Below are 9,109 nucleotides of genomic sequence, written 5' to 3'. Positions count from 1 at the left end.
TGTGGCTCCTCTTGTGACGGATCAGGTCAGAGCTCATGCTGAAGCTCTTCCCACACTCGGGACACTCATAGGGTCTTTCCCCGGTGTGGATACACCGGTGCCTGATGAGGTGGGAGTTGTGCTTGAAGCCTTTCCTGCACTCAGGGCAGCGGAAGGGCCTCTCCTCTGTGTGAATCCTCTGATGACTGAGGAGATCTGAGCTGGTCTGAAACCTCTTCCCACACTTGGGACACTCGTAGGGCCTCTCTCCGGTGTGGATCCTCTTGTGATGCTTTAGGTTGGAGCTCTCGCTGAAGCTCTTCCCACATTCCACACACTCATAGGGCTTCTCCCCTGTGTGGATCCTCTTGTGACAGATCAGGTGGGAGCTCTGGCTGAAGCTCTTCCCACATTCCCCACACTCATAGGGCTTCTCCCTTGTGTGGATCCGATGGTGGACCATAAGCTTGGAGATCGTTCTGAAGCTCTTCCCACATTCCCCACACTCGTAAGGCTTCTCAGTCTGATGAAGTTTCTCAGGAATCTCCAGCTCTGAACTCTGGCTGAAGCTCTTGCCAACTTCCTGGCAGAGGGTGGATCTTTGCCCTTCAGAGCACCCTGGGCTGGGTTTGCAGCTCCTCCTTGTGCAGCATCTCTGGGGCTTTTCCTCCCGGTTGGATTCCAGGATCATGGAGCTGCTCAAAATGGCCTCTTGCATGAGGTTCTGCTGCAATGATTGCTCCTCCCTGGTCTCTGCCTTCAGCTCATTGCCTGGGGCAGAAAGGACAAGGAGAGGATTTGGGATTCACCTCTGTGCCAGAGGGAAGGGGAAGAACATTCCCCAATCCATCCCCAGCAGAACAGAGTCAGCAGCAGGGTTGTCCTGCAGCCAGGGGCGATGCTGGGCTGGGAGATGGAGGAGAAGAGAGCAGGAAAGAGGCAGTGACTTCCTCCTCACCTGCCTGGCTGTCCCTGGGCATCTTCCTCTTCCTCACAGCCTTCTCCTCCATCCAGCCAAGGTCTGGGAATGGGAAATCCTGGATTAGGGGAAAACAAGTGTGACTTATTTTACCTTTTGTTTGAAGGTCACCCTTTCCGATTGCATCTCTAGAAGTCATTGTGCATCTGAGGTCCATAAAATCCTCCAGATCACAATTCAGCACCAAAAAAACACTCCTAGCAGTTCCCCATCTCTGGTCTGTCCACTTTGGGGTTCTGGGCCTCCCCGCTGTCAGGGCTGCAGGGGTCCCATGTATGCTGGGAGTCCCCACTCTCCAGCATCCCCACTCTCCCCAGACTGCCGGGGGTCCCAGGAATCCCAGGGGTTCCCCCTCGCCAAATTCCCCATTCTGGGGGTCTCCTCTCGCTGGAGTCCTGCTTAGGGAAGCCTGGGGTTTTGGGGGTCCCAGGGATCCTCTCTCCCGTCTCTTTCCAGGCTGCCAGGGCTCTTGGTGGTCCCCCCTCTGGGGATCCCCATTTATCAGAGACTGAAATAGTTCATGCCTCAAACATTGATATAAAGTTTTGCTCATTAGAACAAAAACTGTATAAAGAAGCTACAATCAAAGAAGCCTCCCTGAAGATACCTGACTGGGACTTTGGACTGAAAGTCAAACTGCTGAGATTAGATAAAGGCAAACCTATTGTTCAGTCATCTCAGGCTGAGGGAAAGGAATGCATCCACAAAGGCCAAAGCCACCAGCTGCTCTGAGAATCATCCCTGGCTGAGTTTGGAGTGAGGGCAGAGCACAGCTCACAGAAGCCAGGTTTCTGTGAGCACAGCTCACCTCCAGCCGACATGGAGGAGGTTGGGGGTGCATGGTGTAACCTCTGGTCAGAGGCAATAAACACACATCCTCCGTTACACAAACTGTCCAGCTGTGGAACCCCCAACCCCACAAGCCACATCCACGGGACTTTCACGTGAGAGGCAGCTGAGGGGGAGTCACAATCCATCAAAGACCCCCAAATGCTAGGCCTTGCACCACAGGAGTGCATGTGATGCAAGCAGAGTCTGCTGCTAGAGACTGCCCCCTGCCCCGGGGGGACAAGCCTGGACATTGCCACCTGGCCTGAGTCCATATTAACCCATGGCATTCTGTGCTTTTGCGGGACCATCACCACCGAGAAGAGCAGCTGGAGAGGATCAATGCAACATTGTTGGGATCCAGGATGGTGATATTTTCTTTATTCTGTCTCTGTCACCCTCTTTCTGTCCCCCCCACCTCTCTTCCTACTTCTCCTTTTCTCTCTTCTTCACTCTATCTCATATTTACTATCAAATAAAACTCATACTATTGACTGGCATATGGTCTCGTTTGCACCTTAATTCAGGCAGAGCTATTTCCAAAGAACCTTAATATTTGGATCACAACACCAGGTCTGCCTGTTAAAGTGAATGGGGAGTTTAGGGCATCAGGTCTACCCAGTATAAACCAGTAAATCCCAGTTTAAATCAGGAAAAACACCTGGGTGGGTGTCTTGGTTTGAAAGACAGGTGTCTGCCAAGAGAGGCTGAACCCTCCCCTAGAGCAGAGGATGTGATTTTCTTTCTCTTCTTCTCTTCGAATTATTTAATTTAATAAATTAAGGGCTTTCAGGCAAAGGTATGGGAAAAAAGGAGTATCAGTTCTTTACTAGTATTTATAAACAAACAATAACAGTAATAGCAAGTCACAACTAGAACTAGAAAACCAAACAGCAGATAATGTGAGCTGCTGAACTTTCTCTCGTGTGGTGTAATCACGGTTGCAAGCAGCAGGGGCGCTGTTGAGCTCCCGGCTGGTCAGGGCAGGTGCAATGACTCCCGAGCGGCTGCAGGTGGCGCTGTGGCGCAGGGTCAGGTCACTGTTCGGCAACTGCAATGGCGACGGGTTGAGGAACACGCAGCGCAGCAGGAACAGCTCAGGGCAGCGAGGGAACAGGGTAGCAGGAGCGGGCGCTCTCTCTCTCTCTCCGGCCAGCGAGAATTTCTACAGTTACAGCAAACGCTGTGGTCTCATGCGGCAGAGGGCGGGGGCAGGCAGCAGAGGTAGCCGGACTCTTCCGGCAGTAGCCACGAGGGAAACGCAGCCCGGGGGGGGAACGTGCTCTTTCCCGCGAGGAGAAAAGTTGAATTAAAGCTCACTTAGCTAGGAGGGAAGAGAAACAGGGCAGAGTTGGATCTCTTTTGGTAGCAGTTGGAAAGCCAGGAGGCAGCAGCTTCTCCCCTCAGCGTCCGAACTACGAGAGAGAGTGTTCTCTAGCAGGCTCTTTCTTACCTAGCTCTGCTCAAAACCTAGCCATTGTCTTTTACAAAAGGCTTGATCACTTTGAACATCGGATCGTTTGTTACCTGGCAACAGGAATGGGGAGGAATTCTCAACCCCCAACATAATTCACCCTGAATTTTTTCCCATTTCAACACGTTACATTGAGCTTAAACATTTAGATTATATACTCACATGCATTACTCTAATTATATACATATATACATATAGATATGGATACACGCACAGTGTTATGGACAATTTAACTTCAACTAAGGTCTCTTTGAGGTATGCATCGTACTTTTTCATCTTTTTGCATCACCTACCAGGTACATCTTGGACTTTGAGCGAAAACAACCCCACGGGTGGGTCTGTCTTTGCTTGAGGTAGAATTAATTTAAACAGTTTTCCCTAGCATGCCTCTCATGTGTACCACTGGAACTTTATCTCCGTTTGCTGTTTGCAGGGGTTTAGATTGAGCAGGGCCAGCTCGGTTGGTGGAACCTCGGGTGTTAACTAGCCAGGTGGTCTTGGCTAAATGTTGTTCTCAACTTTTAAAAGTCTCTCCGCCTAAAGCTTTTAAGGTGGTTTTTAGCAGACCATTGCATCGCTCTACTTTGCCAGCAGCAGGTGCATGATAAGGAATGTGGTACACTCACTCAATGCTATGTTCTCTAGCTCAGGTGTTTATGAGGTTATTTTTAAAATGAGTCTCGTTGTTTGATTCAATTCTCTCAGGGGTACCATGCTTCTACAGGACTTGATTTTCAAGGCCCAGGATGGTGTTACGGGCAGTGGCGTGAGGCACAGGGTAGGTTTCCAGCCACCCCGTGGTGGCTTTTACTATTGTGAGCACGTAGCGCTTGCCATGACGGGTTTGAGGCAGTGTGATGTAATCGATCTGCTAGGCCTCTCTATACTTATATTTAGACTACTTTCTACCATATTACAGGGGTTTCACCCGCTTGGCTTGCTTGATGGCAGCACACGTCTCACAATTATGGATTACCTGGGAGATACAGTCCATGGTTAGATCTACTCTTCGGTCTCGTGCTCACTTATAGGTGGCATTTCTGCCCTGATGACCTGAGGCATCATGGGCCCAACGAGCTAGGAACAGCTCTTCCTTGTGTTGCTAATCTAAATCTATTTGTGACACTTTTATCTTTGCAGCTTTATTCATTTGTTCGTTGTTTCGGTGTTTTTTATTAGCTCGGCTCTTGGGGACATGGGCATCTACATGACGGACTTTCACAGGTAGTTTCTCTACTCTAGCGGCAATGTCTTGCCATTTATTAGCAGCTCAGATTGGTCTTCTTCTACGCTGCTAGCTGGCTTTCTTTCACCTTTTTAGCTAACTCCATAGAGCATTGGCTACTATCTATGAATCAGTGTAGAGGTAAAGCTTTGGCCACTTCTCTTTTTCAGCAATGTCCAGGGCCAGCTGAACGGCTTTGAGTTCAGCAAGTTGACTCGATCTCCCCTCTCTTTCTGTAGCTTCTGCGACCCGTCGGGTGGGGCTCTATACAGCTGCTTTCTACTTCTTATTTGCTCTCACAATACGACAGGAACCATCAGTGAACAGAGCGTAGCGTGTTTCATCTGGTGGCAGTTGGTTGTAAGGTGGAGCTTCTTTTGCGCGAGTCACTTGTTCTTGCTCTTCTTCATCCGTGAGGCCAAAGTCTTTACCTTTAGGCTAATTTGTAATTATTTTTAAGATCTCAGGGCGATTCGGGTTTCTAATACGGGCGCGCTGTGTGATGAGAGCAATCCATTTGCTCCACGTGGCATCGGTGGCATGGTGGGTTGAGGGAACCTTTCCCTTGAACATCCACCCCAGCACTGGCAGTCGGGGTGCAAGGAGAAGTTGGGCTTCTGTACCAATTACCTCTGAGGCGGCTTGGACTCTTTCATAGGCTGCTAGGATTTTTTTTTCGGTGGGAGTATAGTTGGCTTCAGACCCTCTGTAACTTCGGCTCTAGAATCTCAGTGGTCGACTTCGAGTCTCGCCAGGCACCTTCTGCCACAGGTTCCAGGACAGACCATTTTCCTCGGCTGCAGAGTAGAGCATATTCTTCACTTCTGGTTTTGTCCTGACTGGGCTAAGGGCTACTGCATGAGCGATTTTTTGCTTGATTTGAGCAAAGGCTTGTTGTTGTTCAGGGCTCCAGTGGAAATCGTTTTTCTTGCGTGTCACCAGGTAGAGAGGACTCACAATTTGGCTGTACTCGGGGATATGCATTTTCCAGAAACCTATGGCGCCTAGGAAGGCTTGTGTCTCTTTCTTGTTGGTTGGTGGGGACATTGCTGTGATCTTGTTGATGACTTCGGTAGGAATCTGACGTCGGCCATCTTGCCACTTCACTCTTAGGAATTGGATCTCTTGGGCAGGTTCTTTGACTTTGCTCTTCTTGATGGCGAAACTGGCTTTTAGGAGAATTTGGATGATTTTCTTTCCTTTCTCAAACACTTCTTCCGCTGTGCTCTTCTACACAATGATGTTGTCGATGTACTGCAGGTGTTCTGGAGCCTCACCCTTTTCCAGAGCAGCCTGGATCAGTCCATGGCAGATGGTGGGACTGTGCTTCTACCCCTGGGGCAGTCGGTTCTAGGTATACTGCACGCCCCTCCAGGTGAAAGCAAACTGAGGTCTGCACTCTGCTGCCAGAGGAATGGAGAAAAATGCATTTGCAATGTCAATAGTGGCATACCACTTTGTTGCCTTGGACTCTAGTTCATACTGGAGCTCCAGCATGTCTGGCACAGCAGCACTCAGAGGTGGAGTCATTTCATTCAAGGCACGATAGTCTACAGTCAATCTCTATTTTCTGTTAGATTTGCGCACAGGCTAGATGGGGCTGTTAAAGGATGAATGGGCTTTGCTGACCACCCCTTGGCTCTCCAGCTCACGGATCATCTTGTGGATGGGAACCACAGCATCTCGATTAGTCCTGTATTGCCGGCGGTGCATTGTCGAGGTGGCAATTGGTACTTTTTGGTCTTCCATCTTTAAAAGTCTGACTGCAGAAGGGTTCTCTGATAGACCAGGCAAGGTGTTCAATTGCCTCACGCCTTCTGCCTCGACAGCAGCTATTCCAAAAGCTCACTTGAGTTTTTTCGGGTTTTTGAAATAGCTGTTACGGAGGAAGTCTATGCCCAGAATACATGGAGCTTTTGGACTAGTCACAATGGGGTGTTTTTGCCACTCTCTCTCCGTCAGGCTCACCTCGGTTTCAACCAGGGTCAACTGCTGTGATCTCCTTGTAATCCCAGCAATAGAAATAGATTCTGCTCTCGTAAGTCTCGATGGCATTAGGGTACACTGCGCACCTGTATCAACTAGCGCTTCATATTTTTGTGGCTCTGATGCGCCAGGCCATCGAATTTACACAGTTTAAAAAACACGGTTTTCCCGTACCTCTACCTGGCTAGAGGCAGGGCCCCTCTAGCACTGGTCATCATTTCTTTCTTGATCATACATTTCAGAGGTTCCTTCAAGGGGATCTGACCCATCATCTTTTTTTCTATTGTACCTAGCAGGTCGGCCACGGGAAGCTGAGGCTACCTTCGCTTTAGCAGAACCCCCTTGGCTAGCATTTCTCTCTTTAAGCTGACGCACCCGTGCTGCCAGGGCAGTAGTGGGCTTCTCATCCCACTTCTTCATGTCTTCCCCATGGTCATGCAGAAAAAACCACAACTCAGCTCGTGGGGTGTACCCTTTCTCTCTAGCTGGGGGGCGCCGGGCTTTGGTATCGGGGCTTGTGACTCTCACTGGTGCCACATTAATCCTCCTCATTTCGTCTCTAATTTCCTCCTTCAGGTCCTTCATCTCTTCTTTAATTTCCTTCTTGAGGTCTTTAACCACAGCAGAGACCTGAGCCTGCATTGGGTCACTGATCACACTTGTATAATACCTGAGCTTGTCAACTATTGAACTCACTGTTTCTCGATTGCCAGCAACATTAATAGTTGCAAGGTAAGGGGCATGATGGTCTGGCCCTCGCCTTATAAAGTTCCACATCATTGGCGTGGTGCACCTGACCTTATCAGGGTCATTTTCGTGCTGTCCATCCCCCCCAAAGAGCATCTCCATTATGGCTGCTTCTCTCAGCCGTTGGATTTTTTCCTCAATGGTCTTCCAGGACAATTTACGGTAGGGATCATGCATTTGGTCTTTGTCGTCAAATTTCTCTCTTACACCCATTAAAAGCCTCTCCCAGAGAGAAAGGGGCCTTGTCTCCTTCGCGAACACTTTGTCAACAGCTGGGTCTTGGGCCAAGGGTCCCAAATTTTTTGCTTTATTATTATCCAGCTGCACTCCTCGGCCCATAAGGTCTCAAACCCGAAGTAACCAGGTTAGGAAGGCTTCGTGTGTCCGTCTCTTAACATCATCTCGCAGCTTACGGAGAGTATCAAAGTTGAAGGACTCAGTGATGATTATGGGCTCGGATTCTACTGCTGGTTGTGAGGGCAATGGCTCCCCATCATCATTAACTGGGCGTACTGATTTGGTCTTATACTTTGTACGCACCAGAGGGGCAACTTTGGCTGGCTGTGGCTGCTCTTGGGATTCAGCTGGAACCTGGATGGTCGCAACATTTGTAGGTTCCACTGCTGCACCATCAGACTCTTTCCCTTTGGGGCGAGAAGAGGGTTTTATACCTGCTAGGGAGATGTATTCCTTCAGCAGCTGGTGTATTCTGTGTATCATCTCCTCCACTAGCACCCCCACCCATTCTGGACGGTTTGTTTCTGAGGCAGGCTGTTGGACAGAGTCAGGCTGTGGGGTATCTCCAGGCTCTGCAACAGCCTTGGGCTCTGTGGCTGCATCCCTGTTCCCTGGCACAGGTGTTGGAATGGTTACCCAGGGTATTTTCACCTTATCCCGGAATGCAAGGTAGGATAAACCTATCAGCCACAGCAAAACCAGGCACTGTATGATATCATAAGCATTTAGAGAATTTCCAAACTTTTCGAGCATTAGTTGAGTAGGCCCAAAATAATGAATAAAAGGTTGAGAGGAACCTTCTCCTGGTGTTATCTCCTCACAAAAGGTACCATTACCAAATAAACTCTAAAAACATGTACTGACGGTGTCAAAAAACTGTAGCCATGTGCCTGCCGTTAAAATGAACTGAAAGATCTAGAGGTTCTTCACCCTATTGGCCCATTGTGCAAACTGGATGACAGCTACAATAACCTTAGTTATAGGACCCATGTTTAGGTAGGGAGCTGCAAATGGGAAAAATGTGGTCACAATTATGTGCCAACCAAACCAGGGTACACTCAGCATAGTACCACTCAATGAGATTTTCATGTTCACCACACTAAAATAGGTCTCACAGAAACTGTTATTCCTTTTTCTTCCAATGCCTTCGTGCCCCACGTTGGGCGCCAAGATCTGTCTTGGTTTGAAAGACAGGTGTCTGCCAAGAGAGGCTGAACCCTCCCCTAGAGCAGAGGATGTGATTTTCTTTCTCCTCCTCCCTCCGAATTATTTAATTTAATAAATCAAGGGCTTTCAGGCAAAGGTATGGGAAAAAAGGAGTATCAGTTCTTTACTAGTATCTATAAACAAACAATAACAGTAATAGCAAGCCACAACTAGAACCAGAAAACCAAACAGCAGATAATGTGAGCTGCTGAACTTTCTCCCGTGTGGTGTAATCACGGTTGCAAGCAGCAGGGGCGCTGTTGAGCTCCCGGCTGGCCAGGGCAGGTGCAATGACTCCCGAGCGGCTGCAGGTGGCGCTGTGGCGCAGGGTCAGGTCACTGTTCGGCAACTGCAATGGCGACGGGTTGAGGAACACGCAGCGCAGCAGGAACAGCTCAGGGCAGCGAGGGAACAGGGCAGCAGGAGCGGGCGCTCTCTCTCTCTCTCC

The 9,109-nt window shown here is 49.3% G+C and overlaps 1 protein-coding gene and 1 long non-coding RNA gene across 5 annotated transcripts in view; one reads left to right on the top strand and one right to left on the bottom strand.

Annotated features, from left to right (window-relative positions):
• The window catches only part of LOC146421070 (uncharacterized), a 391,077-nt gene that overhangs the window by 3,454 nt on the left and 378,514 nt on the right, over positions 1-9,109 (top strand). The gene's annotated exons all lie outside the window — the stretch shown is intronic.
• Positions 1-9,109, bottom strand: part of LOC146421086 (uncharacterized) — a 453,431-nt gene that overhangs the window by 439,901 nt on the left and 4,421 nt on the right. Inside the window, exon 2 of the long non-coding RNA XR_014848770.1 lies at positions 938-1,016. This is a non-coding gene — a long non-coding RNA (uncharacterized LOC146421086). The remainder of the gene's footprint in view (positions 1-937; positions 1,017-9,109) is intronic.

Source organism: Lichenostomus cassidix, unplaced genomic scaffold (assembly GCF_008360975.1).
Source record: "Lichenostomus cassidix isolate B80296 unplaced genomic scaffold, HeHo_3.0 HiC_scaffold_43, whole genome shotgun sequence".
Lineage (NCBI taxonomy): Eukaryota > Metazoa > Chordata > Aves > Passeriformes > Meliphagidae > Lichenostomus > Lichenostomus cassidix.
Note: the sequence above shows the minus strand (reverse complement) of the source record. Positions and strands in the feature narration are given on the sequence as shown.